The following is a 13244-nucleotide window of genomic DNA, read 5'->3' on the forward strand; positions in this document are numbered from 1 at the left end:
ATTGAGATCCAAAAAGAGAGAAGAAGCCATCTAGCTAATAACTATGGACCCGAAGGTCTGAGGTAAACTACTCACACATCATCGGAGAGGCTATGGTGTTGATGTAGAAGCCCTCCGTGATCGATGCCCCCTCCGGCGGAGCTCCGGAACAGGCCCCAAGATGGGATCTCACGGGTACAGAAGGTTGCGGCGGTTGAATTAGGTTTTTGGCTCCGTATCTGGTAGTTTTGGGGTACGTAGGTATATATAGGAGGAAGGAGTACGTCGGTCGAGCAACAGGGGGCCCACGAGGGTGGAGGGCGCGCCTGGGGGGGTAGGCGCGCCCTCCTACCTCGTGCCCTCCTGGTTGATGTCTTGACGTAGGGTCCTAGTCCTCTGGATCACGTTCGTTCCGAAAATCACGTTCCCGAAGGTTTCCTTCCGTTTGGCCTCCGTTTGATATTCTTTTTCTGTGGAACTCTGAAATAGGCAAAAAACAGCTATTCTGGGCTGGGCCTCCGGTTAATAGGTTAGTCCCAAAAATATAAAAGTGTATAATAAAGCCCAATAATGTCCAAAACAGAATATAATATAGCATGGAACAATAAAAAATTATAGATACGTTGGAGACGTATCAGCCCGCCCATGACCGCCTCATGATTAAGGACAGGCATGGCGTCTATGCTCGGGTCCGTCCCTTCAGCGTCACCGAACCCAAGAGGCCGAGCTCTGGCTCGTGGGCCCGTTCCCGTGTACGTCTCCTCCCATGGCCCTTGGTGCCTCTTTCTCGAATGAGCTAATCACGCGCGGACAGGCTAGGGCACGCAACCCGGTGCCTCGCCGCCGCGGGAGCCACGCGCCGGGCGTCTTTCTTCAGGATCCTTCGCATGAGAAGACTAGGCACGACGTCTCTACTCGGGTCCGTCCCTACAACATTGATAAATCCAACGACCGAGCTTTGTCTGGCGGGCCAGCCCCGTTCACGTCACCTCCTGGGGTCGTTGGTGTCTGGCCTTCTCATGTGATTGCCTTAGGAGATTCGTCCGGCATAGCTTGCCTAACCATCTCGCAGGACCACCACAGCCGTCAAGAATCAAGACCAGGCGCAACCCGCCTTGAGGTAGGGCCTCGTGAGTCCCGCGCTGGCTCACGTGTGCCCAGACACACCTCTTCTAGCCCTGTCGTGCAAGCCACGTGTTAGGGCGGGGCAGTACATGCCCCGGGGGCTCCACTCAGAGGGAGCCCTCACCCACGTGCTAGTGGAAGCACCATGCTCTGTGCTGGCAGTCGACACGGTCGAGGAGCAGCTATGCCCGTGCAAGTGCGGAAGCGCTATGCTCCACGCTGGTGATAAACAACTGAGGGCGGCCCCCTGGCCGTACCAACCTCAGGGAGCCCCCGGGCTCGGTGTCTAACCTCGTTGCAACACCTCCCCTCGGGAGAGTCGCGCGAGGGGGTGGGCATGGCGGCTGCGCCCGGTTCACGCCCGAGCGTACGCCACCCTGCCAAGTCCCTCGGACCTGGTCGTCACGTGTCCCTCCCGAGCGGAGCCTCGGCAAAGGAAAAGGTATGAAGGCCGTTTGAGCGTCAAGGGGAACTCCTGAGCATCGCGACTCAGGAGCCTAACTTTCCACGTAGCCCCTCACTCCTTGGTTCCGTCCTGGTGATCTGGACGGCCCAACGGCGGTCGAGGTATGCGCGGGGTCGTGCCCTGCTGACGTAGAACACTAAGGCCTACTCTCGCATCTCCTTTCTGTAAGTTGTTTGCACGTCAAGGGAGACTCCTGAGCATCGCGACTTAGGAGCCTAACTGGCCACGTAGCCCCTCACCCCTTGGTCTCGTCCTGCCGATTCGGACGACCCAATGGCGGCTGAGGTACGCGCGGAGTCGGGCCTCGCCAACGTAGAACGCCAAGCGAACGGTAAGGAAATTGCGGAATCATAAACAAATATTATAGAGCATACTATTCTTCAAATACCAAACGCAAGTTTAAACGCCTCCACGAGGCATGGTGCATGTTGCAGAGATAAATCAGGAAAAGGAGTCGCCAGCAAACCCTCTCGTCAGCCTTGGGCGCCGCCGTCACTCGCAAGGGGTGCCCTTCGACGATGATGTTGTCCTCACCACTGCCGTCCCGACGGCCCCCTCCAGGGCTGCACTCTAGGCGGCGGCCTCCCTAGTCGAAGATGTGACACCCCAAAATTTTTACTTGTTTTATTAATTAAAATTTTGCCAGGAGATTAAACTTTTCCATTTGTCTGGATTTATCCATTGATTTCAGAATCTCCCTTTTCTTTAATATTGTGGAGTTTTTACCTCAAGTGGAAACTTTCCAAAAGTATTATTGGACTTGTATACTCTCCCTATAAAACAATTCTTTATCAGTGGATTTAATTGCATAATTGCTTTTCCTGAGCTTTATTCCTTTAAAATGACTTTTCATAAAATTGGAGCCTCTTTTGCACTGCAACCATTTGATTAATGCATTTAAAAATTTCACCAAAATTTGGGGATGTTATGTGATGTTTCCACATCTTTTTTATGCAAAAATATCTTTTGGTTATTGGAGATTTTGAGCTCTACATCAACTTTTCAAATCTGGTCCAGTAGGTATTTTTGCACTACAACCCATTTAAATATTCCTTTAAAAATTCTTCCAATTGTTTGGGGATATCAGTAGATGCATATAATTCAACTCTAGGCAAAAAGCCATTGGTGTTCTTTGAAATATTTGAGTGAATCAACCTCATCTTCTCTCTGCCCCAGTTTGGTGATTTGTACTGCAACCCTATTTTATTTTGCTCTAGTAACCCTGAACTTTTTCCTGCTAGTAGTCCTCCCTACAAAACCCTTAAGTCCAGGAGAGTGGACCCATTGGAGGATTCTAAGTGCATGCAATGATAGCCTTTAGTTTCCAAAAACTGGTTTTCTCGAAACTTGCACTAACAAGTTTCTGTTTTTGCCAATCTAACCTTGCCATCATCACCTACATCTAAAGAGACACTGGTCTGGAGTTTTTGGCCACTCCAAGAGTTGCCTAGATACACTTAGCATTCTGTCGAACACCTTGTATTCATGGATAGTTTTGGCATGTTTTCTAGTTGGCATTATGAACTTGAGCCCCTGACCCATCCAGCATGTCCACTAAGATCCTAGCTACTCCTAACCTAGTCCTGTTAATTGCCAGCCTCCCGCTAACACTCTAGGCTGCCCTGGCATTTCATCGAGCACGTCCCGTGCGTGCTCTGGGCGCGCCCAGAGCGCACGTTTTGCACGCGCGCACACCGCGCCGCCGCGTCGCACTGCCGCCCTCGCCGCGTCCCGCCCCTGGCCCTTGCTCGCCTGCAGAACCACGCACTACCCTCGCCCACTCGCCAGAACCCTCCAAGCCACCCCTGGCACCCTACAGCGCCGCCGTCAGGGCTCCCTTGGCGGCACGCCGGCGTCGGCAGCGGGCTCTGCCATGGACGGCGCCGCCCAAGCCAACCGCGCGCGCCAGCTGCCCCCGTGAACAGCCCGAGCTCATCCGCTTTCTCGTCGGCACGCGCTCATCGCCACCACGTCACCCTGCAGCTACAGAGCGACGGTCGCCGGCGTTCTTATCCACGGCCGCCGCGGGACCAACAATTGTTCATAAAAAACAACAATTGTTGTTAAGTATTATGAATAACATGAAGGGCCATGCTTCCATCCAAGATGGATGTATGTTATGAATATTGATGGTCATATAATACATCCATAACACTGACGCTAAATGTCGCAAGACTATGAGAATACCACACATGTGTGGCACCGTATTTGGTCACATTGGAGAAACCCGCATGGAAAAATTCCATTGTGATGGATTTTGAAGTCGTTTGATTTTGAATCATCTGACACTTGCAACTTTTCTCCGAAAAGTGAAGTGACTGAAATACCGTTCACAGGCCATAAGGAATGAGCAACAAACTTATTGGTGATCATACATTTTGATGTGTGTAGTTCAGTAAATGTTCTTGCAAGTAGTGGATTTATATATCTTCAGAAATGACTCAAGTAGATATATGGATATTTGCTTGATGAGACGTAAGTTTGGATCTTTTGAAATCATTCGAAAGGTTTTCAAAAATGAAGTAGAAGTTATTGTAACAAGAAAATTATGTTTCTGCAATTTGATTGCAGAAAGGAATATTTGAGTTACATGTTTAGCGAATGTCTGATGAGTTGTGAAAGGGGTTTCATAACTTGCACCTCCCGGAACACCACTGCAAGTGAAAAGTCCGTGGAGATGTAATCTAACCATTTATGACATGGTAAGGTCAAAGAGGACATAAATAAATTTGCCATTATCCTTTTTAAAGTGATGCTTTAGAGACTGCGGCTTTTACACTGAAAAGAGCTACGTCGGGTCTGTTGAAATGAAGCCATGGTATGGTATGCCCAACCATGTTATATCTTTTCTTAACATTTGGAATATGGGGCTTGTGTAAAAGGTTACAAACCTATTCCAAATCAGACAAGTGCTACTTTGTAGGTTATACCAAAATGTTGGGTATTCCTCCCTCACTATACCGAGGCAAATAGTTTTGCCACGAAACGGTGTGCTTTTAAAGAGAATGGTTCTTTGAAAAAGGTGAGTGGGAGAATAGTTCAACTCGACGAGATAAACAGTATCTTCGTCATCAGATCAAAGGAAAGAGACCTTGGAAGTAATTCCAGAGTTTCCTACTGCGACTGATACGGAAGTCTCTACAATAAAATGTATGAACTTCGGTCGAACTTGTAGCTGAACCACGTAGGCAAGGCTCGTGCAAACCTCTCAGGTGCGCAAACGAGATATTGTTGTTAGACAACATTATACCTACGATACACAAGGAAGCATTGTTGGGCCCTGACTCCGGAATTGGCTAAATGCCAATACAACCCGAGTTAGTTTCCATATAAGTGATTCAAGATTAAAACCTTGATACACCTTTCGGAAGACTTAGAGTCTAACTAATATTTCTGGAACTTAAAACTGATACGGATAAAAATGTTTTATCCATAAAGCTTGACCTGTTGAAATAACAAGTTGAAGAGTTGACTACGATGAGGTTGTTTTCATCGTAGCGATGCTTAAAGTCGGTTCAGGTTGAACTAGCAATTAATACATATTTCAATCATGAGATATGAAACATGGATGACAATAGGAATTCCATCCGATGGAAATGAAACCAAGGACTTGCATGTGTTACAGTCCAAGGCATTTTTTCTATCCAGAGGATGCTAGTAAGGGTGCAAACTTCAAAGTTCCAGCGATGGACAGAAGAGAGCAAAATGGAGTTGGAATCTTCGTGCTTTGATGAAATGGTCAAAGGGGGTTGACTTCATCAATGGATAACGAAGATGCTTGTAATTCAAGAAAGTAAGTGGGAGCGTAATAATATTTCTAAAAACCTTGTGTGCTTGACACATTGTTAATTGGAAATAAATTTCTTGACACGAATTAGGACTTCATTCGAAAATAGTTTTTTGATGAAGTGCTTAGGCTAAATAGCCTCAATATTAGGCATAATGATCTATGGAGATAGATTTACCTAATAGGTCTAAGCAATGAATACATATTGACAAGGTGCTAAAACCTTTTAGCATTTAAAACCGCCAGGGAGTGATTTTTGCCGGAGTCACATGGAAGAGTTTTTTGCAAGACTCGGTGTCCCAAAACACTGATGAGCAAAATACATGATGCAGATTCCACACACTTTTGTGTTTGGATTAATCATGTGTATTCCATGGTATGTAAAACAACCAGATACGTCCGATACTCCCAAGGTATTGCGAGTATGGATACTAATGTGATCAAAGTACTGATCATGGGACAACAGTGAAAGATGTCATTGAGTACTAGAGTAAGTACTGATGATATGTTTTCTTGCAAGCAAAGATCATGAAGAGTTTGTTGTAAAATGTTACATCGATACAGTCTTCATCTTTTCTCCATGTGATTTTCGATTTAAGTTAAGGGTTTTGTGTAATACACAATATGGTGGCACATTAGTTGGAAATTGTTCCAAACAAGTTACTGTGGCGAATTCTATAACAGAGGCGAAGTATGTTGCCGCTTTAGAAGCGACAAAGACAAAGATATTGAATCATATAGTTCATTCATGAACTTAGTATGGTTCCAAGAAGGCTTTGGTCAATTGGACACTAATAAAGATGGTTGCTCCATAACTCAGTCTGAGGAATCAGGTTTCGACCAATGATTCACATATATACCAAGCCATGTCCACAAAAAATATGAATTTTGTGAAAGCATGAAAATGTGAGGATATGCAGAGATACACATGGAGCTGAAGTTGTCAGATCCGATGGACATCAGGCTATACCACATGCGAAGCATTTTTTACACCAGTATGCCATAGGTGTAAAGTGCATTAGCATTAACTAGATTATTGACTCTAGTGCAATTGGGAGTTTGTAGGAGATATGCCCTAGAGGCAATAATAAATGATATTATTTATCTCCGAGTTCATATTATGTTTATGATCCATGCTATAACTGCAATGATTCTCGAGTCTGCAATATCCACGAGGCTCAGAGGAAGACTCATATGCACGTTTGGAATAATAAACGGTAATAAATATTCCTAGTCTGGCCTCTAAGACTAGCTCAAGTGTTGCATGATGGTTCTGTTTTCCTGATAATGGGCATGTCTATGCCAACAACTTTGAGGGCAAAATGTTAAGAGAACATTTGTGTTGAATCGACCCGGATTGATGTTATGCTATGAGATTCATTCGTCATGAGTTAATGGTACATAACGCAGAGATGGTTAACGTTTGCATGATTCCTTAGACCATGAGAGTATCGAGTTTCTTCATGCTTGCTTCATGAACTTTGGGGTTTGTTAAACGTCATCCGTCAATGGGTGGCTATTACGGCGGCTTACGGGTTCATGGAAAAGTGTGTCAAGTAACTTGATAGCCCAAGATTGGGATTTGCTCCTGCGATGATGGAGAGATATCTCTGGGCCCTCTCGCTGTTACGGTATCCATCATCGTCTGGCCAGACACTTTGTGATTTGATCACGGGGATGCCGGAACATGATAACGAGAAATGAGAACAATACCGGTAATGAGGTAACTAGCATAGTGGACAAGTTGTTGATCCACGGGAATGCCAACATGTCTCACCTCGGGTATTTGTAACATATCGCGAAGCAACAGGAATAGCACACGGCAACCGGAGGTTCACTCGAATATTTATTCGTGTGGGTATAGGGGTCAATATGGGTGTCCACGGCTCCGATGTTGAACATTGATCGGAAAGGGTTCCAGTCATGTCTATACTTCACCGAACCTATAGGGTCACACGCTTAAGGGTCATCTATCTGTTGAATACTAGACAAGGAGTCTGAGAGAAAATCACCGAAATAGTTTCGGACACCGGAAAAGTTTCGGACAGCGGAAAAGGTTCCGCAGAAAGAGGTCATCGGATGAGTTTCGATGAAACTGAAAATTTGTTTCAGGGGATACCATAAAGTCAAATTGGTTTCGACACATGCCTGATAATTCTTGGAGGCTGCCAGAATCATTCTGGAAGCTTTCTGGAATTTTCCAGGATAATAACCGGATATGCTCCGGAGCTGCCGGAAGCACTTTGGATGCTTTTCGCAGATGAAAATCACTAAACCGGAATTGTTTCGGAACACGTTGAAAATAGTTTTGGTGGGTACTGGAAATGTTCTAAGCCCACACAAATATTTTCAGTTCGAAACAGACACTGAAAAATGTCGTCATGAATAGTGAAAGTGCTTTTTGGGATATTTTATGGAAAGCCACCTTTTGGGCTTTACTCAATTGATCTAGGGATGACATGGATGGATTGGGAGGCCCTCATGGGAGCCCCCCAAGGGGTGTGGCCGGCCACACTTGGGGCTCCACCTTGGAGCCCCTCTTGTTCCTTGGTTTCACTCTTATGCCCTTGAGGAAGGACTTCATTCATGTGCATTTTGGGTTTTTGTGTTAAACTACCCTACCCCTTGGGATTTCCTATAAATAGAGGTGCAGGGGCAGCCCTCCACACTCATCCCTTCTCACATACAAGTGCCATGCATCATCTGGCTTCTCTCTCCCTCCCAGCGAAATAGTTTCGTAGAGCCGAAAGGCTATCTGGGTTCCGGTGGGAACTAGTTCTGGACGGTGAAGCCCTGCCGGATTGATGACACTGTATGTGTGCAACTTTGAACAGAGATCATAGTTTCGGTCTTAGTTCGTGAGTGCCTCCCGAAGGGCTGTCCGTGTGACCGTCCGAGTTTCAAAGGTCCTCCCAAAGGGATGTCCGAGTGACCATTCGAGTTTCGAAGGTCCTCCCGAAGGGCTGTCCGCGACACCGTCCGGGGGGCTATTCGACGGCCTCCCGGAGGGCTGTCTGAGGAGCAGATGAGGGTATACATCCTCGCAGTTGGGAGGTTGTAAATCCTAGCTGCGGGGATCTGCACCGCCGATCGTCATCGACTCTACTTCCCGCTGTGCTACGAGTCGGTAACGAAAAAGATCAAACCTTGGATGCAGTCTCCATAGTGGTCCTGGGCTGGTGAGGTCGGAATTTTTTTTCCTGCTGCGTTACCCTATAGGTTGGAGCCCGCGGAGCTTCTCACTTGCCCCTTGGCTTCGCCTCGAAGCCAAGTCCGTGCGCACCTTGGGCCTGGGGGCTACTGTCGGCCTCCTGGGAACGGGGGTACCCAGACTTGCCTGCCTGCGGCCCAGGGCGTGGCTTCTCTAACGGCCTGGTACGGCCCATCTTCATCAGCAAATGCACAAGACCCTATCGAGGGGCCAAGCCTTGCGAGGAGGACGACACAAGACCTCGTCAGGGGCAACCTCACTAGGCTGGCTCGCGAGGAGCGGAGAGATCAAGGCTAGGGGCACCTCGTGAGGTTCCCGTGCCGTGAGCCATGACGACCAAGGTCAGGCGGGCGCCAGCGAGCGCAGAATACTGGTTTCCTCTTTGGTGCTAAAGGGGCAGGTGCAGGCGAGGAGTCCCAAGGCATCCGGCAAAGGTTTCCATATCGGTGCAACGAGACCAAGACCATCAGGACGGTAGGATGGAGGTCATCGCGGAGCCCACGACGGCGTCACCACCAGAGCCTTTGGTAGGCAAAGACCACCTTTTGTCAGGATAGCTTGTACTAGTTGTCCCCCTTAAAATTGGTTGTTGTGGGATCCCTTCCCGCCTAAACATTTGCGAAGAGAACCAGGGCCTCTATAAATAGGGCTAGCCACCACCATAGGAACGTCGGATCAGGGAACTCATCAAAGACTCAACTGATCTTGGATCACCCAGACCATCTTGACACGCACAAGCTCCTCGAGCTAAAGAATACCTCTCCTCAGGAGGCTGTTCTTCCCTTGTACTTGTTCATCCCCAGCCTACAAGGCAATCCACCACACTACACTGGAGTAGGTTATTACACCACATCGATGGCCCAAACTAGTATAAACTCTTGTGTCCCTTGTTCTTTGGGTTCGGCGAGCTTGGCCTTGAGAACGTTGCAATAGTGTGAGCTAGGGGGAGAGAAATCTTCGTGCACACCCCAGTGTTCGAACTTCAAGGGTTTGCCAGAACCCGTAATCCGACATTCTTTGTGTGATCTCTTCCATCATGTGTGGGCAACGAACACTCCATTGTATAGGAAGAAAGTATCACTTCCACCTTTTACATAGACTACGATATTTTACATGGAATACAATCTGCTTACTTGCTTTGTTGTCGCACTAGCACTCCACCCTTGAAGCTATAAATTATAACACTCATAATTCCTTAGTTTATTTGTTCAAATACGAATTTGATATGATTCTAATCATTGGTACACGTCGGTGCTATACAAACGGTTTTTAACCCCTTTCCGCGAGGGCATTTGGAACCGTCGCCAAGTGAGTGTGGGTGATAGGGGGGTCCTTCCCAAACAACCATGAAACCGTCGGGATAGTCCCTTCTGGGACACAGGATGGGGCAATGTAAGCTCATGCGCGATCGGGCGAGGCATGGAAACCCAATCATATCCGTTTGTATGTACATGCCACACGGTGAATCCCAGAAAAACATTTCGTTCGTATGTATATCACACACAGTCAATCCAAGGAATACGTTTCTGTTCTTATGTACATCCCACACAGTCAATCCAGGGAAAATGTTTTTGTCCATATGTATATCACACACAGTCAATCCAAGGAATACATTTCTGATCTTATCTACATCCCACATAGTCAATCCAGGGAAAACGTTTCCGTTCGTATGTACATCCCACACAGTTTTATGTGTAGGCTCATGGGTGAAAGGTGTAACTATCACACACGCTCTGCCTTGGTTAACTGTTTGCTTTTATCAACTACATCACACAAGATTTGATGAAGAAAACTGTGTGGCATTGGGCTATCCATCACAAGCGCTTTTATTGCTAGAACCGTTTGCAAAGTTTCATGACACATTTAGCTGGTTTATTAGTTTACAATTAATAATTCTAGTATTACGCAAATTCACATTTCATATCAAACAGTTGTTTGCCAATTTTTATCAGGCACATAAATATATTATAACATCACTGTACGATAGCTACATGAGAACAGCACATTACAATATATAGCTAGTTCAACTTCATAAGAACAATATTAGAACAATATATTCATTCCCTAATCGAGATCATCCAGGCTCGTGTTATCCACCTAGGCTTTCAGTTCAGTAAGAACCTCTTTTGCACTGGCCAACTGGGAAAGTGCCTCCTCCTTCGCCAACACCATCTTAGCAAAGTCTGATTTAAAAAAATCTGAGCTCATTCTCCACCTTTCTAGTTTTATCCCGCATCTTCAAATATTCTTCACCATTGACAACACTTACTCTAAGCCTACCTCTGTTCTCTTCCTCATACATGCTGCAGAGCTTTGCTAGGCACATCTTCAAACCGGCTACTCTTGATCAACCCACTCCAAGTAAGACCACTTTCGTTCATCCTATAATATTTATAACTAGATCAGTAACAATTGTAGGGGAAATGGGTTTATAGCAACATAGAAAATCAGCAATGCTTATTTTGAAAAACTGAAGAAACATGTTAATTATGACATATCTTCTCAAAAGGATCAATGTGCAAATGAATTAATTGCTACTGAGACAACATCCAAATTCTGAAACATCAGAAGCTATAATTAACTACAACAACACTACAAGTTCTTACTCATGTACAATAAATAACAAACTGAAAATTTTATGAGGAAGGTAAATATAACTGCAACAACATAGCGACAGTGTTTGGATGGCAGCAAATTGCTACTAACAGGTGTGTACATGAACAAATTTAGTAACATAGAAGTAATAGCACTAAGGCCGCCCACTATGTATGCCAAAACTGGTGTAAAGACAATTGTTGGTACATCTCGCACCAGTGCCCTGCACTGGCGAGCCGATGCAGCGGAAAAAATCAGGGACCCAGACTCCGGAGCACCTAGTTGCTCCGATGCCCAGTTCCTTCGTGCCATAAAGATTTAGTATTTTGCTACTTGGCTTCTCGGATGTGTGGACCAAAGTTGGCTGCACAAACTGCTGAAGCGGTGCCACATAATTTTCTAATGGCACTGTTGATGAGATGGCAACAATTTTTGATATTAGGTACAAACTTTGACACTGTCTTAGGATGTGTTTGGTTGAAGGTGTGGTATGAATGGGTTGGGACCATGATAGTGTCTGAATCACATCTAACAAATGAATTGTAACAACGAAAGAGGGTCTATCCTTCTCTGCACATGCAGGAAACTTCCTCCCACTGTCCATAGATTCAAACGCAACTAGCTTCACGCATGGAGATTGATGGTGACAACGAGCAGATAGATCTTCAGCCACCCCGCTCCATTCATTGCCACTGATGGTCCTAGGGAGCTACAAGAAGAAGAAATGACTCAAATCGACCGCCGGGTAAAAATCCTTCATTCCAAGTCATAGCCTGAGAGAGAGAAGAGAGGCATACCCGGGTGGTGAAGGAGTCGTCGCAGGAGGAGGAACCGCTGAAAGGTCTTTGAAGAAGACCATGCACTACAGGAATCAGCTATTTTGCCGTCTGCCATGGCGGACGGCAAAGGCATGAACGGCGGACGGCAAAGGCCTTTGCCGTCTGCTACGGACGGCAAAAGGCTCCGGCAAAGTAGGCTACGGTAAACAGGTCCTTTGCCGTCCGCTTTTTATGGCGGACGACAAAGAGTCCTTTGCCTACAGGGGCGGACGGCAAAGAGGAGGGACGGCAAAAATACTGGACGTCCGCCAACGGTAGTCCGTTAGGCAGCTAACGGCGGCCTTTGCCGTCCGCCAGCGGACGGCAAATTTGAGCGCCTCTTTGCCGTCCGCCAGTTGACGTCAGCAATGCGTCAGCGCCCACTGTTTTATGCCGTCTGCCACGGCGGACGGCAAAGGCAAATTCTTTGCCATCAGCTTAGCTTTGCCGTCCGCCACGGTAGGCAAATTTGCCAAATGGCCCATCTCTCAGGAAGCACAGGTGGGCGCCACGTGCCCCCTTTGCCGTCTGCCACCGATGGCAAAGGTGTCTTTGCCGTCCGCGGCGGACGGCAAAGAGCCTGCACTGCCTCTTTTTTATTCTGTTTTGCCTATATCCAACAATTATCACAGCAAATATATCACAGCAAATATATCATAGGAGCCAGCACATATATATCCAACATAATAAATATCTAGCACATATATATCCATACATACATAGTAGGTTGCACATAGTTCCATCGATCCATACATATTACAGTATGCAAAGTTTCATCATAGCAATCTAGTTTCATCATAGCAAGCGAGCAGAATACAAGAAGTGCATCAAAGGAAAAAACAAGCAATCCATCATAGGAAGCTGGCTTCCGTGAAGTGAATGAAACCTGCAAAATGACAAATAAGAAAGTTAGAAAAAGAAGACTAGAAGAAGAATTAGACTAGAAGAAAAAGAATAGAAGAAGAAGAAGACTAGAAGAAGAAGTATATGCCATTTATTAGCTAACTTAGGTGAACTAGATCATTTATGAGCTAAATTAGTTGAAATGGATCATTTATGAGCTAACTTAGGTGAAATGGATCGTTTATTAGCTAACCTAGGTGAAATGGATCGTTTATGAGCTATGTTAGGTGAAATGGATCGTTTATGAGCTAAGTTAGGTGAAATGGATCGTTTATGAGCTAACCTAGGTGAAATGGATCGTGATCTAGGTCTTTATGCATTTGTTAAGCAAAACACTAGAGAAACTTACCGTGATCAGGG

This window comes from Aegilops tauschii, chromosome 4 (assembly GCF_002575655.3).
Source record: "Aegilops tauschii subsp. strangulata cultivar AL8/78 chromosome 4, Aet v6.0, whole genome shotgun sequence".
Taxonomy (NCBI): Eukaryota; Viridiplantae; Streptophyta; class Magnoliopsida; order Poales; family Poaceae; genus Aegilops; species Aegilops tauschii.